Here is a 17725-nt window from a genome sequence, read left to right as displayed (position 1 = left end):
ACGCCGCCATAGCTGAACTTTTTCTCCCTCCTTCCCAACTCTGGCACCAAGAGCAGCCCCGCTGCGTTCATTCGCTGCTGTTGGTCAAAAGTCAGTGGCTGTGGGCTAACTGAAGCTAGCCCAAAATGCTCAGTAAACCACGGGGGGGCGGGACATGACACCTGTCAGTCACTGACAAGAACGAAATGAATGTATCTGCTGGAGCTGTAAAAAATCAGCTCATTTAGAGATATTCTATGTTTTTCTTTTGACTGATTGGTGCTGTTGCTACATGTGGTTTCACCTAAACTTAAAACAATCTGATGTAAGTTATTGAAAAAACAATTTTCGCATCTTTTTTGTGTTAGCTGTCTTTTTGTGCTGGGAGGGCTCAGCCCTGCTCGCCCGTTCATACCAGCCGTTCCTGTATAGCATCATTAGTGTGTGAGTCTAGAGACTTGTTAGCATGTAGCATGTAGCAGAGCGCGGAGTAAAATCCTCCTGGATCCACTGAGCAGCTGAACCGAGCCACATGGGGTTAACTGTGCTGCTGATTCATACCTGATGCTGGTATCGGTATCGGTGCCTCCCTGCTAGGTCACCAGTCCATCACAGGTACAATGGGAGAACACACACAATAACACACCTCGTTTTTTTCTTTTTTTCTCTCCGCGGCTCCGGAGAACAGTGTGACGAGGCGAGCTGTCGGAGGGAAAACCCCCCAGAAAAACATCTGCACACCCACTGGATCCTTAATCCTCTTATTGAAGACAGTCGTCTCGTAAAGGTGCACACTGTGTGTGTGTGTGTGTGTGTGTGTGTGTGTGTGTGTGTGTGTGTTTTAAACGGGTGAACGTCTTGCATTTCCGTTGCCGTGCGGTTTTTGCCTGGGAGTGTGTGTGTTTGGGCCTGAGAGGACGCAGCGTGACACCCAAGCTCCCTCCTTTCAGAGAAGCCGAAGCGTGAACAGCTGATTGTCTCCATGGCGACGAGGATCCTGCAGCCGACACCTTCGGCTGTCACACCCCGGCGGCGGCGGCGTCAGCGCGGGTGTGTTAGGTAACACATACACACACACACACACACACACACACAGACGGCGTGTGAGAAGAAACACACAACTGGAAACTCTGGATCTTCATCCTCGGGTCCTGCAGCCGTCGATAAACGATCCAATCAACGTTGATCTTATCAGATCATACAGAAAACACTCTTGAAGCAAAAATGTTGACATCTGACTGGTTCCAGACTCCAGCTGCCTGCTTCCACAGGGAATGTGGACCGAGCTGTGGGGTAATTCTGGGTTTCCTGTTACTTAACTTGATTTAAAACTAGCTTTAGGTCAGTCCTGGACCGGCGTTAAGCTGCTTTCAAATTAAACGTCGTGTAAACGGCGCCTAAAAGCGTTGAAAGCCGCGCTTTGCAGTGACTGGTTAACGGATCCGCAGGTGCTTCTCTTTGACTCTGTAGTGACATGAATCCGCCTCGCGCAGGGAGGCGTGGCGGCCGCAATCAGGAGGTAAACAGCAGAGCTCCACTGTTTACCCTCCAGAGGAACAGGAAGGGGCGCCGACGCGTACGGCCGCGGCGCTACGGCTTACATAACCGCTGGAAAACACAGCCAGGCCGCCGAGTCACAGGCGGGAATGACCGTGGAACGACGAAGCCGGCAGACTGAACCCTGTTACTGAGGGGTTTTTTTCACAGCGTTGGACAGAATCCTTGGTTTTCCGTTTGGGCAGGAGTCACAGTGAAACAACCGATTCACCAAACTGTGACATTTTTCACTTTTAAACCCAAACATGTCAGGAAGTGTTTATTTCTTGATGGAATAAAACTTTTCCGCTAATTTCAGGAAGTAAACCAAAGATGCTAAATAAATAGTTTACATCAGGGGTGTCAAACATGAGGCCTGTGGGCCAAAAACGGCCCACATGAGACTCCAATCCGGACCACCAAGCAAATGGTGAAAATTCAAAGAGAACATTTGACTTTTTTTTTTTTTTTTTTTTTTTTTTACTAATTTCTGGAGAGTAGCAGACTCAACTCAACACTGAGACCTGAGCTGAGATATCAGTGATGCTGCCATGGAAGCTAGCTAACTAGCATTAGCCTCACAGCCATGCTGTCAGGGGGAGTTTGTTAAAAACACCCATAATGCAACAGCTATAGAAGAAGGTTTTGAACAGTTCACTGCATTTTGCAGCAGAAGGTTTCATTAAAATTGCCTTCTTGTTGAGGTTGTTGTCACTTTTGTTAATTACTTGTGAGCATGTTGACATTTTCATGTCGCGTACTCTGCACCACGACAAAGGAAAACTTTACTGAACCTGAAAACCGAAGCATCAGGATCTGCTTGAGGCTTCGCCTGTCCTGAGATGGACTGAACCAGATCAGGACACTTTTCAGGAACTGAACCAGCCTGAGGAACGAGCCCAGTGAAGTGGAACAAAATAAAAGCCGGTTGTGGAACGCGGCGGGCGGGGAGCGACCGGGAAGCAGACGTGTAAATCACGTCACTGCTTCATAAATCATTGCGGCTGTCAGGCTGACATGAACTGGGCCTGCTGCTGCAGATGTGCTCCCCTGAATCACCGCATCTGGAGCGTGGGAACCGTCTGGGATCTTTTTCCACGATGCGGTTTGTGTCTTGAACGCTCGGCGCTGATTGGGACGGCGGCGGACGCTTCCCGGGTCAGGGGTCGCGTCGCCGAAAAGCCCGAAGCTCCGCTCCTGAACACCAGCAAACCCCGTCGGCGCTGCTCTTCCAGCCGGGCGGGTGTGGAATACCTGGACAGGTGTGTCCAGCTGCGGCTCAAGACGGTGATTCAGACACGCCGTTACATAAGTCCGAGTCCTCGCTGCCTCTCAGCGTCGGGTCAAACAGCTGACTTGAAAATTTGTTTCAAGTGAGTCAGTGGGTGGATTCTGGGAAAAGGGTTGGGCAAGGATGACCAGGGCTGATGGGAAATACATCAACACACACACACACACACACACACACACTGGATTGTTATGTATTTTACTGCCTTGGCAGCAGCAGCGGCAGCAGAAGCAGCCGTGCCAGTGATGGATGTTTGAATTTAGTTAAGTAGAAAAAGGGCAGAAAGATGAAAGGAGGAGAGAGAGAGACGAACGGCTTCGAGGCAACAATAAACAAAAACGTTACATTCTTAACAGACCCCGCTCCTTATTTAATAACCCGGCCTTTCAAAATAAAACCGCACAACCTTGGAGGGAGAGAGAGGAGCTTAAAGGAACCTTCACCTTTAAAACTCAACAGTTATTAAACAGAAGGATGAAATCAGTCCTGAAGCTCTTTAGACTAGGTGTGTGTGTGTGTGCTGGAAAATAGTGAGTTAAAGTGTAACGATAAGGGAGTGTGATGCACTGAAATAACCTTCACCTTGACCCTAAAACTCTAAAAGGGTAGAAGCAGCCTGAACGGCCGTCCGGCGGCTTCGCCCCGGCCGCCTCCCTCCGGTTCTGTCCATTACCTCATGGAAAGAGAATGAAACGTGGGCTCAAGAGCCGGGCTCTCTCAGCCAGAGGTGAAATCATATCAGCGGCTATAAAACTATTATGATTACGAGTTAAGGGTGAAGCCGCCGCGTCCTGACCCCGGGTCAGCTGAGCGCTCATGAGTTCACTCTCGGCGGCCTGGACGGCTTCCCAGTGGGTCGGCAGGCGCTGCGGGAGCCGGCCTTCTCCGCATTCATTATATTCGGACTGAGAATAGTTCATAAAAGCTAAACTCGTCAATGAAACTTCCACAGTTTGAGTAGAAGTCATGTGATTCACAGAGTAGGGGGGAAAAAAAAAATCCAGAAATACTTTGGAGATGATTTAGAGATGTGGCGTCTGCGACTGTGGAACAGAATGTTTTAAAAAGCCTCCAGTGACTTCTCGAAATCTTAAAATATCTGCGTTTCTCCTCTTTTCGCCTAAAATTAAAGCCGCTTCGTCACACAGCCGCTGAAAATGTGCAACATGGACAGAAGCAGATGAGCCATGACTTGATTCAGCTGGAGGTCCAGCGAAAGGTTTATTTCCTTATTTCCCAAAAAATACACAAACTTTACACACACACACACACAAAAAAACCGGTCAACAGGTTCAAACCAAGACAAGACCAACATCCCTTTCATGTATGAAAGATGCTACAGAAGCCTGTGTTTTGTTAAAAAGCTTCAAATATTGGGAGAAAATTTGAGTTTCTTACAAACTCAAAAAAAAGGACAGTTTGTGGAGAAAATCCAAGCTGGAGGCGAACATGCAGACTCCCCCCTGACCGGCCCTCGAGCCTGAACGCTGATCTGTTCACCGCTAACCGCTAACCGGGCATGACCGACCCCACATGTTGAACCTGTAGAGACCTCAAACAGTTCCTCTAAAAAAACCCAGTCTTACTCAAATCACGGCCGTCACGTTAACGCAGACCTGTAATGGCGAGCAGGCGCCGCACGGCTGGGAATCCACAACAATTCTTTTTTTTTTTTTTATGAGTTCATATTTTCAATACTTGCAGCTAGTTCAGCGCTGCCGTCCCAGCTGTCCGCCACCTGTCCAAGTTGCGTGCATGTCCTCCCTCTGTCCACATGCGAACATGTACTTCCATTTAGACGGCGGCAGAGGGGGTCCGGCGGCGCCGCGTGCCGCTCCGGCGGGCCTTTCGTCCCCGCGCGCCGTCGGTCCGCCGGCCGAGGCCGAATTATCCCGCTGTTTACCTCCGCACAAACACTGCGGCCGGCCGTAACGCCAGCCAGTTCAAACTGTTTGCTGTTTACTTTTCGGCCCCGGACCACAAATTTACAACGAGATGGCAGCGAGCTCGCCGTGGGCCGGCGCTCCGGCAGTGACTCATCAAACTGCTCCTCTGCCGCTGCTCCTGATGAGAGCCATGCTTCCCTCTGGGGGGGTTGGAAAAAAAGAAGAAATCCTCGAAGCTCCGACCCCGAACACCCGTCTGCCTGTCCGGACCAGAGCGAGACAGCTGCATCAATACGGCCGTGGGGACGGGACGGGGGGACGGGGGGACGGGGGGGTCAGCGAGGGGCTATTTTTATCCCTCCAGTCGAGTCTGGGCTTGAACGAGGCCAAAGATGAGTTATGCTGAAAGGTGAGCGCAAATTACCTCCTAACCTTGGCACATGGCTGGCTGCTGAAAGCCACTCCGTGTGTGTGTGTGTGTGTGTGTGAGCAGCTTCATGCTTGCTCCTCCTGACCCCCCCCGGTCTCTGTTAGACCTGGAGCGGCGCTCCGGTCTCTGCTCGCCCTGCTGGTTCCGGCCGCCCGGCCCCGCCCCCGTCCTGCTCCTTCCTCCTGAGCTCTTCTGCTCGGTTTCTGGTCCTTTCTGTTCGGTTCACGCCGTTACTCTCCTCTCCTGATCAGCTCAAACACGCCAAACCTCACACAGCGATGGACGCCTTGCTTTGTCTGAAGCTAACGACCGCCGCGCAGCGCTAACCTCAGATCAATACCTTCAAAACCCGTGGTGATCAGCTATCGTTTAGCGATCTGAGGGTTTTAGATCTCCTCAAGATAGCGTGTACGCACACACACACACACACACACACACTCACTCACTGTGGTCGGTGCACAGAGACCGCATGTTACAGGCCTATAAAAGAATATACCTGCCCCAACATGCCCACACACACACACACACACACACACACACACACACACACTGCAGCTTAGACCCAAGAGGTGTGTGTGCGTGTACTTCTGGTTTTAAAATCCCATAAAGACAGTGAACAAACACCCCTTTCTCTGTTTTACACACACACACACACACACACACACACGTCTATGTTCACAACTCCTCTGCTATAAATGTCAATACTTTATAATAAATTTGATTTAATAATAAAGTATTCAAAATATTATCAGTGGAGTGTGAGAGCAGCACTGCTAATCCTGCGTTAAATAAAACAAACAAAATTCAATTGCGTTGGAATGAAATGCTAAATCAGATGTTTTAGTGAAACGACGATGGAGGAAACAGCTGAACTGATCGCAGCGCGTCACTCTAAACTCGCATCACACAACAAACACACACACACACATCAGTCTGTTCCCACACACCCCGGGAGCAGCTCCACCCTGACAGGTGGGGGCGCCGCTGGGCGGTCCTACCTGCTGTCAGTCTGCTCCAGGCGTCAGCGGGGGTCCGGACAGGAAGCGACCGTCCTGAGAGACACAGGAGAGCAGGAGTTAGAGCCGCGGCCAGCTCCGCCCGGACGGAGACACGGTTCATCCGACACGTCGGAGGGCGGCCGGACGCAAAGCGACTGATCTGTTGATCGATTGATCTCTATAGGAGACACTCGGTATCATCAGAAAGGGGCACAGCCAGCTGTCAGGAAGCTCTACTGAAGGTCAAAGGTCAGAATCATCGCTTACTTCAAGTGAAACATAAAAACAGGGCAAACATATAAACAACACTACAACTAATAATGATAATAATACAGTACGCTGTAGCGACTGACTGACAGGATCACAACATGAATCTAATAAAAGAAATGAGTGATGTGAAAACATGTATTTTAAGTTCCATTAAATGTTTAATTTATTAGTTTAATTAAATGTTTTATCAGTCAAATACCATTAAACTATATTGAGGTGAGAGAAAAAAGTGTCAAAATCCTCCAAAAAAAGAAAAAGTCAGGCTATATCATTCACATAAAAAGATCAAACCGATTAATTTTGTGATATTAAGCCGATAAAACTAAATAAAAATGAAATAAAATAACCTTGAACATGGTTTAAGGTTTGAATAATTACACTTCAAACATCCATAAATGACTAAATTAATTAGTTCAAAAACATTTTGATGTCGTTCAGAGCTGACCTACAACATGTTAGTGTGTGTGTGTGTGTGTGTGTGTGTGTGTGTGTGTGTGTGTGTGTGTGTGTGTGTGTGTGTGTGTGTGTGTGTGTCCAGTCATTGTGGCAACAGGAAATAAACAGGATGTGGTGAAGGACGCAGTCACCAGAGGTGTGAAGCGACAAAAGAAAGGAAGGAAAACCACCTCCTCTCCTCCGTTACTACGACTGTCAGAAAGACGGATCGGGAGGAATGGAGGAGAAGAGGGATCTAGAAAAGAACGGAGGAGGAGGAGGACGCTGTGGGATGGAGAGATGAGGAGGAGGAAAGAGAGAGAGTCTGATTTATCATCTGTTGGCCACACACCTTCAGACTCACAATGTAATGAATGGAAAACTGTAAAAATAACGAAAAAAGCCTTGTGACAGAGCAGTGGACAGCCACACACACACACACACACACACACACACACACACACAGTTTTGAGATCACATTTTTCCGAGTCGTCCTCGTCTCCTCGGGTCTGCCAGGAGTGAGACAGGGAAAAACTATGACACTGTTTTTCTGTTTCATGTCTGTCAGAACACACACACACACACACACACACACACACACACACACACACACACGTGCATACAAAGCCTTTCCACAGAGGAAAATGGAGCCGTCCAGCTGCGTCTCTTGTTTTTTTTTTCTGTCGTAATATTTCTTTATTGACCTGTTCCAAACATCGTGATCACACTTTAATCTGTTTCACCGGTTTACATGAACCTGATCGGGTCTGGTTATCGGTCACCACAGCATTCCCAATCACCTCAACTTTGGCGCCATTCCGGCTGAGATTTTTCAGATTCTTTGATTAATCTCAAAAAGAAACTTAAAAAAATCCTGATCTGATGAAGGGACTGATCACCTGACCCTGTTGAAAAGGGGGCGTGTCATTTTCAGGAGTCTTTTGCTTCGTTTTACCAAACTGTTGGAAATTTACCCCGATAATTAGCCTAAAAACTGGGGGAATTCATGTTTTATTTTAGGCAGTCCTGTTTTTCTGCGCTCATTAAAGATTTAATATCAAATAGGATAACGGGAGCGGTTTGGCTGGAGATGAGACGTTATTCCAAACAGTCGTCTTGAATCAGGTTAAGATCATTAGTGTCGCTGCAGCTTAATGAGGCTGATGCAACGTGTGTGACAGAGAGAGGGAAAACCCACCGAGTACTGCTGGAATCAGCAACTTGGAGGAAAAATCTGCTTCAGGAGTTTTCAGAAACGTGTTGCTGAAACGATACGGAGACGAGACGGAGGGGAAGAGTTTCTCTTAGAGCCCGTTTACACGGCGACTGCCAGTGGAAATGGAAAGCTTCTGTTTCGTTCTGCGCGCCGGATGCTGATCTCGGCCGCCGGTGGCCGTCGCCTCTGGAGCTCCTCTCCAGAGCGGGGAGAGTCCGGATGAAGGAGCTCCGGACCCGTTCCCGGTAAAACAGGCGCTGATGTGGAAAACAAGCGCCGGACGCCACGTGAGAGCGGGACGGCCGGGGAGCCGGTCCAGCCGCTCACGTCTCTTCTGCTGCCCACTTTCCACGCCGGAGGACGGGGAGACGCGGAGGTGTGGAATATCTCTCTGCTGAGTTTCCTTGGAGTTCAGACGGGGAAGTGAAGAGGAGCAGAAGCCACTGCTCTCTTCTGCTTTCCCTCCTGTCTCCACGGCCACCGCTCTGCCCAATCAGGAACACGAATCAACCCATGGCGACTGAAACCGAAGCTGAATCCTGTGAAATAATCTGTCCTCTCATTCCTGAGTAGCTCAGTGCGACGAGGATAAGACATCATACAGCAAGGCCCCGTTCACACCGCAGCGTTTCCAGTGAAAACGCTTCGTTTTGATGTTTTTGTTTCACTAAAGTTTCTGGTTTACATGGCGACGTTTTGAAAACGCCGTCTGTTTACACGCGCCACAAGTCGGCGCTGTTATTTGCAATGAAACACACACACACACACACACACACACACACACACACACACACTATGAATGCTAACAATGTGAGAACCAGCTATTCGTATGGACAGACGGCCAAGTTGGACCGTCGTTGTTGTTATTGTTGTTGTCATGTAAACGGGACCGAAGTTACTGCTATCATAGAATTAGCTGTAATGAAGTTAATAGAGTCAAATTAAATCCAAGTTTTAGAGGCTTTGGAGATAACTTAAGATGCCACTAAATGTGTTGTTTTTCATTTTTATCAGAAGCAACTTTGTAACTGTCTCACTAAACTCCTGTTGACAGGATGAGGAGGACGAGCCTCTGAAACAATAGTCTGCAGCCGCGGTGCTTCGATCGGCAGTCATCAAAACACACACACACACACACACACACACACACACACACACACACACACACACACACACACACACACACACACACACACACACACAATCACACGGTCACTGCTAACTGGAGCAGAGACTACAAATGCTGTAAAACCTGATGACTTTTCCCAAATCCACCTCGGTATTCTACCTCGAGAGAACCACAGTTCACCCTGACGAGTGTGTGCGCAAACAGATCCACATGCATGTTCATGTATGTACACACACACACACACACACACACACAGAGTCAGACCACAGAGGAATTTCCTAGTTTCATATAAAACTGATAATGGGATGTGTCCCAGCGGGAGTGGAAAATCAGAGGTGACTTACGAGCCTCCACATTCCTGCCACACACACACACACACACACACGCTTGCTCTCATGCCGAAGAGCGAAGGAGAGTTTGGAACTGTTAACTCCTGGAAGTTTCCATGTCTTCGCGGCGTTGGGCCTCTGTATCGTTTGTCTTTGGAGGGGAGTCCTTCATGTTTTCTTTTCTTTTCTTTTTTTTTTTGCAACATGTTGCTTCAACGTGCAAAGTAGAAGGGAAGAGGACAGAGACTGAGAAATGTGAGCAGAGGGAAGAAAAGACATGCAGGCGAGAGGAGAAGAGGAGGAATAGATCAGAGACTGAAGGAAAGTAAGACGGCGACGGGGGACACGACAGGAGGCGAGACGGGGTGAGGTGAGGACGAAGCAGGACGGGAAGATGTCAGGAGGAAAACCACCGCTTATTTCCACAATGCTCCACTTTTTATTCCTCAATACTGTTTGTAGAAATCGAGAAACAAAGCAGGAAGCACTGCCTCCATCCTCCAACCCCAGCAGGAAAACCAGAGCGTCTCGTCCCCTGGGTCTGGTTCTGGACGGGACGCTGGCAGGAGGAGGAGGATGAAACCGGACTCAGGATGCAGGGACCCACTCCTCCCGTCCGTCCAGGAGGGTTTCTGCACGATGTCTGCTGTGCTGACATGACGGACCCGCCAGCCGCTTTAATCTCATTAAGCCTCCTGGCAGCAAAGAGTCAAAACACGAGAACCTCAGGAATTATGAGTCAGGTGTTTACTTCAAATCAAAATCTCCTGAGTCACAAGCGAATAAATCCCTCTTTCCTTCACCTGAGTCCTCAGCATCCTCCTCATTTTATAACCATTTATTTTTATCAAGTTCAGCCTCTCCTTCTAGACCTCCGTCTGTCCTTCGTGGCTCCGCCTCCTCCGTCCCCTTCATCCTTCAGTAAATACACCTCTCCTTCTTGCCCCCACATATTTCTTCTCTCACTCCATTCCGCCCGGCCTTCGATCTATTTTTCCCCTCCCTCCATCTGTGCCTCCCTTTTTCCAACCACCGTCCCTCCGTCGCCAAGCCGGACGGACCGGAGGCTGTGATAGGCTGCCACTGCCCGCTGCGAGTGTGTGTGTGTGTGTGTCTCGTCCTGGCAGTGTTTGCAGCACAGACGGTATAAGGGGCTTATACCTGCAGAGAGAGAGAGAGAGAGAGAGAGAGAGATGGAAATAGAGAGAGAGAGGGAGGGGAGTGTGTTTTCTGTTTGTTTTTGTGAGTCAACCTATCGAATGTGGAGTAAAAGTGACGTCCGCTTTAGAAGCAGATAAACATGAAAACTGTGTCCGTGTCCTCAGAGTCCCAAAGCATCACCTGAAAACAGCCTCAGTAAGAGGAGAACGACGGAGGAGGAGGCTTCACGTCACAACTGAGTCTGAAACTGGTTGCAAAAAAGCCAAAAGTCAGATAGAAACTCAAAAATCTAGTCTTGAATTAATCCAAATCAGTATGAAACTAGTCTCTGAAGACGAGTCTGGAAGTAGTCAGATTTAGTCTGAAAGTCAGTTTGAATTCGAAAGTAAATCCGGCGCCGCAATCGGAGCATCGTTCCCACAAAACGCCGTAGCTTTATCTGAACGTCGCGTCTTCCCGGAGCAACCAGCTCCGCTTCGTTGACATTCTCGGAGAGAGAACCGGGAGCCGTGATCGTCCGGCCGGAGGCAGCAGGAGGCCGAGCAGCGAGCAGATCAGGTCAGCTGAGCTCTTCAGCAAACATCCAGCAGACCCGACAGGCCGACTTCCCCGCTCAACTCTGACTCATAAAGATAAGATAAGGCGCTTTATTTGTCCTCGTGGGGAAATCTGTTTAGGTTACAAGTCTGCCGTTCCTCCATAAATCCCTGGAGCAACACCGGCAGCAGCCGGACGTGGAAGAACAGACGGACCGAAGCCGACGCTTTCCCCAGCGCCGGGTCGGTCCGGCCAGGAGGGATCAGTCAGGAAAGTCAATCAGAAGAAACCAAAACCACTCAGAACTAATCTAGTCTAAAATCAAGACGTAAAGCAGTTAAAAATTTTGTCTAAAATCGTGGTTTTCAAAGAAGCACAAATCCACTCTAACGTCAATTCGATGGCCAGTTTGAAACTAGTTTCAAATCTGGTCAAAGGCAGCGTGAATCTGGACTGAAAATGGGATTCAAACACGTCGATATGTCTTCAATCAACTCTGAAATCAGTTCAAACAATGTCAGTTTTGATTTGAAAGACATATGAATCTAGACTGAATCTGAAAACAAGTTTGAAAGAGTTCAAGACAAGTCTAAATAAAGTCTCAACTCAAGCTTTAACCTCGTCCAGAATAAGAAGTAAAAATCTAGTCTTGGATCAAGTATAGAACCAATTTGAAACTAGTCTGAAATCAGCCCTGCAGCCGGATCTAAACTTGTCTGAATTTAGTTTAGGCTGGGTTAAAACTTGACTTGAGACCAGATTTATACCAATCTAAAACCAGGTCAAAAGGGGAATGAATCTAGTCCAAAATAAGGTTTTAAACGAGTCAAAAAGAAATTTAAAACTAGTCTGAACAGTGTCTGAAATCGAGTCTTTAACCCACTCCAAAAGAAGTATAAAGCTAGTTTAACCCAGTTCCAAAGAAGTCTGAATTTAGGCTAAAAGTGAGTTTGAAAGAAGTAAAAATCTAGTCTAATACCAGACTCAAAGTACTCTGAATCCTGTCAATAATAAGGTTTTAAGAAAGTCTGAATCTCATCTAAAATCCGGTGTAAATAAAGTGAAACGTGATGAAAACCTAAACTGAAACTGATGGACATCAGCTGCAAACAGAGGAGAGGCTCTCTTCACGGAGCGCCGTTATCGCTGCCGGAGTGAAGAGCTCTCCACCGTGGCCTCGAACACACTTCGCCCACTCACACACACACACACACACACACACACACACACACACACACACACACACGGGCACGTGCACAGTGCTCGCACGTGCACTGGCCGGAGCAGAAGCTGCACACTTCACTGTCTGAGAATTTGTGAATGGAAAAATGGTTTAACACAGTTGGCGGAGCGGCAGCGGCGGCGGCTTCCTCCTCCGTCGGCGGGCTGCAGGAGTGGCGGGCGGGGGGCGGCGGTCTGCCGGAGTCTCCTCAAGCGCACGTGCATTTCTGCGTCCACCTCATCCACGCGGCTGCTGCGTTGTTTCTGCTTTCTGGCTGATCGCAGACTTTTATCTATTTTCCGTTTCGTCTCGGTGTGTCGGCTCCTCCGCCGGCTTCGGTTGTGACTGACTTCCTGTCCCCCCCTGTCCCCCCCCCCCCCCCCCCCCCCCCCCCCCCCCCCCCCCCCCCGTCTCATCTCATGTCAGCGTCTGTCTGTCTTTCCGTCCACATCTTTTCCACCGTCTCGTCCGTCACCCTGTGATCGCCCCGATAGCTCTCCGTCTGGACGGAGGCTTCGCGTCGCCGTCCTGCGGTCCAGACCGCCGCTCCCCGGCCTGTTTCTCCTGGAGCGCCCCCAAGAGCGACGCTGGGAGAATCGGCAAACCAATCTCCAGTCTCTGATCTGCCCAAACATTCCAGCCAGGACTGAATGGTTATTCCTTTCACTGACTTCAGACCTGATGTGGACAGGAATGTGATTTCTCGACCGCGGCTCCAATTTGTCGTCGTCCAATCCTGATTCCAGAGCGAGCGCACGTTCCGGCGTGTCGGTGTCAAACCCACTGCGAGGACGCACAACCTGAGTCAGGAACGAGGGGAAAACTGAGGCCGGTGACGCCTTCAGGTGGAAACACAAACATCTAGCTGTCTGTTCACACCACAATGGAGCTCCGAGACTCTTTTACAATACCCTGACTCCGTCGCCGTGGAAACGGCGGAAACACTGCAACAGCACATGAACGCCACAACCGTCGAACACAGTTTTCCTGTTTATGTGCAGTAGGACGATAACAATGTTTTTGAACCAACAGCACCAACGCTGAGCCTGGAACGCTAACCACAATGTTTTCGGCATTTCTGCCGTTTCCATGGAAACCGTCGTCATTTTCAACACTTTGCTGTGTGAACGGGGAACTTTCCTGACACTAAAATGTTAAAACGATTTGTTTTCTCTTGAGATGTTCTGTAAATGGAACAGCGCCTGAGATCCAATCAAACTACAACAAGCCGCAAACGACAGAAGCAACTCCAAACCCTGCAGTCGAGACGAGTGGACCCCAACGCCAGACCGGCTCAGAACACGGAGGAAACCTAGTCTGGCTTAGAAGAAGTCAGCCTCTCATCTAAAATCCGGGTTTAAAAAATGTGAAACACGTCAAATTATACAGTAAAACCTGTGAAGCATCAACTCTGAGGCTTCACACGTCTAAAATCAAGTTTAAACCCGATCATCAGCGCTCGGTCCCAAAACCAGGTCAGAATTCCTCCAGTCGCCGAGAAACACCCGGATCAGCGGCTTTCAGATCAGATTCTCCAGAGATTAGAGGAGAAAGTGGAGGAGGGTCTGGAAGAAACACGGATGAAAAAGATGAGAATGGAAGGATGTTTATCAGATGATCCCGGGGCGACCGGCCACATGGGTCAGGGTGAGGAAACGATGACGGGATGAAACGGGTCAGGAGTGGAAGGGTTAAAGCCGGCAAGCAGGAGAAAAGGTGAAAAACAGACGAAGGGAAACAACAAAAGGTTTACAAGGTCGCTGTAATCGCGTCTCTTTTCCAGTGACAGATGAACCGCTGAGTGTGTGTGTGAGTGTGTGTGTGTGTGTGTGTGGAGTAACTTGTTATGCAAGGGACGTCCCGGCCATGAGGGAGACGGGAGCATAAATACAAACACAGTCCAGCCTGCTCTCCTGTAAATCTCTGTTCCCAAGGCTGCGAGCGTGTGTGTGTGTGTGTGTGTGTGTGTGTGTGTGTGGTGGCACCCCTCAGTTAACAGGGGGAACTGACACCACTGTGTGAGACAGTCAGCTGTCCAGCAGTGAGAGAGAGAGTGAGAGAGAGAGAGAGAGAGAGAGAGAGGACGGACAGACCGATAGAGAGATGGAAGTGGAGGAGAGACACACTCCTCTGCTGGAGTGGTGTGTGTGTGTGTGTCAGTCACACAGTCACCTTTGTCACACACACATGCAAATGATTACCACACGCTGTCACCCACGGCTGCTACATCGCCACGACAACAGCAGACGAGGACATCCCCCCTGCTTGGTTGCAACACACACACACAGACACAAACACACATCATTCTGCACACACACCGACAGGAAAGCACCCTTAAAAAAAGGAAGGATAGATAGATGGATAAGATTTGGACCAACCTGCCGTGGCGGCTCTCTCTCTCTTTATCAGCGGAAGCATTCCTCCGTTTTCTCTCTCCCTCCATACACACTTTCTCTCTCTCTCTGTCTCACCTACACACATCCGAGCGCACCCACTCCGACTTTAAAAATAAAAAACGAGAGAGAGAGAGAGAGACGCACACACACACACAAGCACCAAGTTTAAACTCCCAGTCCGTCCAGCAGCAGCCACCCATTCATCATCCACGCCATCCCATCCGCTCGCCTCTCCGTCCGCCCGTCACTCTGTGTGTTTACATCTGAGAGCGCTCACTCGTTCACCAGGCAGGCGTGTGTGTGTGTGTGAGTGTGTCTGTCGGAAGGTGTGTGTGTGTGTGTAGCAGAGTGGGAGCCCTAGAGAAACACTCCTCTTGCCACAGGAGTAAAGCCCAGGCATGACGCAGAGCCAGAAATAGACGGGAGGGCCCCGGCGAGGGGGGAGCGCCGGGCCGACCACTACAGCACTTCTGCAGGGACAGGCACCCAGACCAGCACACACACACACACTGTACAAGCTCCCAAACACAGCCCAGCACACACACTCATTTATACAACAGAGAAGCTGAAATACACAGTGCAGCTGTTCAATGTAGCTTCATTTTATTTATTTTTTTTACTTTATTTTATTTTATTTTATACCATGAGGCGACTTTGTGTAAATCATTGATTCCCAGCTCTTTTTTTTTTTTGTTTACCCAAAGTTTCACAACAGTAAACCTCTTTCAGCGTCTTTCTCTTCATCCTGACTCGCCGACATTTTTCCTCTCACTGCTGACGCTTTTCGTGTTTCATGTTTCATACCTGACATGAATGAATGAAATGCTGACTCATCTGTTTCAAAGAGAGCAAAGAGAACCTGCCGTCTCTCTCAGAGCCTCCAAAGTCAGTCCGACGGTTTTATCTTGGCAGAAATGCAACATGCAGAGCACGTTTGGAACGAGGAGAAAACACACTGTAAATATCCTGAATGAAGGCCAGCAGTGAAGAAAGGCACCAGATCAGCAGGTTTCTCAGTGGAAACCTTGTTCTTCGGTCTCTGGAACTCAGCAAAACTGCAAATAGATCCAGATCCAGAGTCTCATTTTAAACTTTCCATCGACGAGCATCTACGCTAACGTCTGTTTATTCATGGTCAACAAAGTGGTGTCTGAAGAAGAAGTGAAAAGTCTTTCCTCTCACATGTCTCCCTCTGCATCTTTTCCACTGTAGAACACACACACACACACACACACACACACACACACTGTGATCCACACACTTCTGTACATTCAGAAGTAGGAAGGCAGACGTACATGGACTCCAGAGTGCAGGAGGAAACATGTACGATATGGAAACACGCCTAAACAACATGTACTGCATACATACATACATGTATGATAACACACACACACACACACACACACACACACACACACACACACACACACACACACACGTATACATATACAGAAAAGGTCTATGCTTGAACATGTGTGTGTGTCACTGTGCGTGCAGCGAGACGACTGAACCTGCATCGGATCGTCATGCATGAGCTGCGTGTGTGTGTGTGTGTGTGTGTGTGTGTGTGCGCGCGCGTGCACCGGCTGTCTGTGTAAAGCAATGCAATATATCTGCAAAGCCCAGCACTTTGCAGCCTGCGCCTGGTTTAACACTGATGTATACACCATGTATTATGGATCGCCCCACACACACACACACACACACACACACATACATACACACACAGATTTATGAATTATGTACATGTGCGGCCTGCTGTCTATAAATACTCCCAGAGTTGAACTTAATGTGGCTACTTTGTGATTATTAGAACTCGGTGTTACAGAGTATGAGGCTGCAGAGCAGAAGGAGCTTCGAGTGAAGAGACGAGATCAGTGAGCGGGAAACATGGAGGAGAGAAACACTGAACGCCGAGCTGCAGATGATTCACTGTCTGGTTAACTCCACTTAACTCTGTTAACACGGGTGTCCAGAAGGAGAGCCTCGCTGTGGCCCTTACAGTGTAGACTAACACACACACACACACACACACACACACACACTCTTACTTCCCCTAAGTAGGCCAGATAGATGTCTCTTCTCTCCTCACCATTAACTGCACATTTATAATTTAGTGCTTTATTGTTGACTGTCGGCTACCACACAGTGCAGTCATGTAAACACACACACACACACACAGCAGCGACCGCTGGTTATGAAACAGCTGTTGAGTCGAGGGCTCTGTATATATCTAAGCTGCGAGAGTGCAGCTTACATAAATACTTGATCATATCTGGATTGCTCTCAGTCTGAAAATGTTTAATCCGCCTTGTTAGGATCACTCGCCATGAGGATGGAGAGAACGAGGAGGAGGAGGAGGAGGAGGAGGAGGAGAGCAGCTGGGAGGAAGGAGACACCAGCTCTCAGTGGCTTCGCCGTGAAGCGCGTCGTTCCAACACTCTGTCAGTTTAACGGGATGAAGCGTCTCCGGCAGGCAGCGCCGAGCAGGAGGAGACGTTTGGATTCACAGCAAGAAATAGGAGCTCGTTTCACTGCAAACATAAACTCCTGGGGTAATTAGTGAGTCAGTCAGCGGTGGAACATCAGCTTGATGGTAATATTAAGAGTGGTTTGAAGTGGCCTGTGTAAAAACCCCTCCTCTGAGCCTGGTTCTGGTTCTGCTAGGTTTCTTCCAGTTAAATGGCTCGTGTGGAATTATTGGCGTTCCTCTTTCTTTGAATTGGCCGAGCTGCTTGGCGCTATAGAAATAACAGTGAAGTGCAGTGAAGTGGGTCAGTAAGGCAGCCGATGAGCCGCCAGACGAGGCGCAGAGCTGGAGAGCGTAGAGGAGCCTGAAGAGCCCGGCGCCGTCGGGGAGGACTTCCTGCAGGAGCAGGACTGCAGAGGGCAGCGAGCAGCCAGGAAAACCCA

General features: G+C 49.1%; 1 protein-coding gene across 2 annotated transcripts in view; it reads right to left on the bottom strand.

Moving 5' to 3' along the window:
- Positions 1 to 15339, bottom strand: part of hivep2a (HIVEP zinc finger 2a) — a 59629-nt gene extending 44290 nt beyond the window's left edge. Inside the window, exons 1-2 of one of the 2 annotated variants that reach the window (XM_030110608.1) lie at positions 14795 to 15339; positions 6118 to 6171 (exon numbers count right to left, since the gene is read on the bottom strand). The gene's annotated coding sequence lies outside the window, so the exon portion shown is untranslated. The remainder of the gene's footprint in view (positions 1 to 6117; positions 6172 to 14794) is intronic. The other variant, XM_030110609.1, reaches the window with a different exon arrangement.
- Positions 15340 to 17725: the final 2386 nt, after the last annotated feature.

Source organism: Salarias fasciatus, chromosome 15 (genome assembly GCF_902148845.1).
Source record: "Salarias fasciatus chromosome 15, fSalaFa1.1, whole genome shotgun sequence".
NCBI classification, from domain to species: Eukaryota; Metazoa; Chordata; class Actinopteri; order Blenniiformes; family Blenniidae; genus Salarias; species Salarias fasciatus.
Note: the sequence above shows the minus strand (reverse complement) of the source record. Positions and strands in the feature narration are given on the sequence as shown.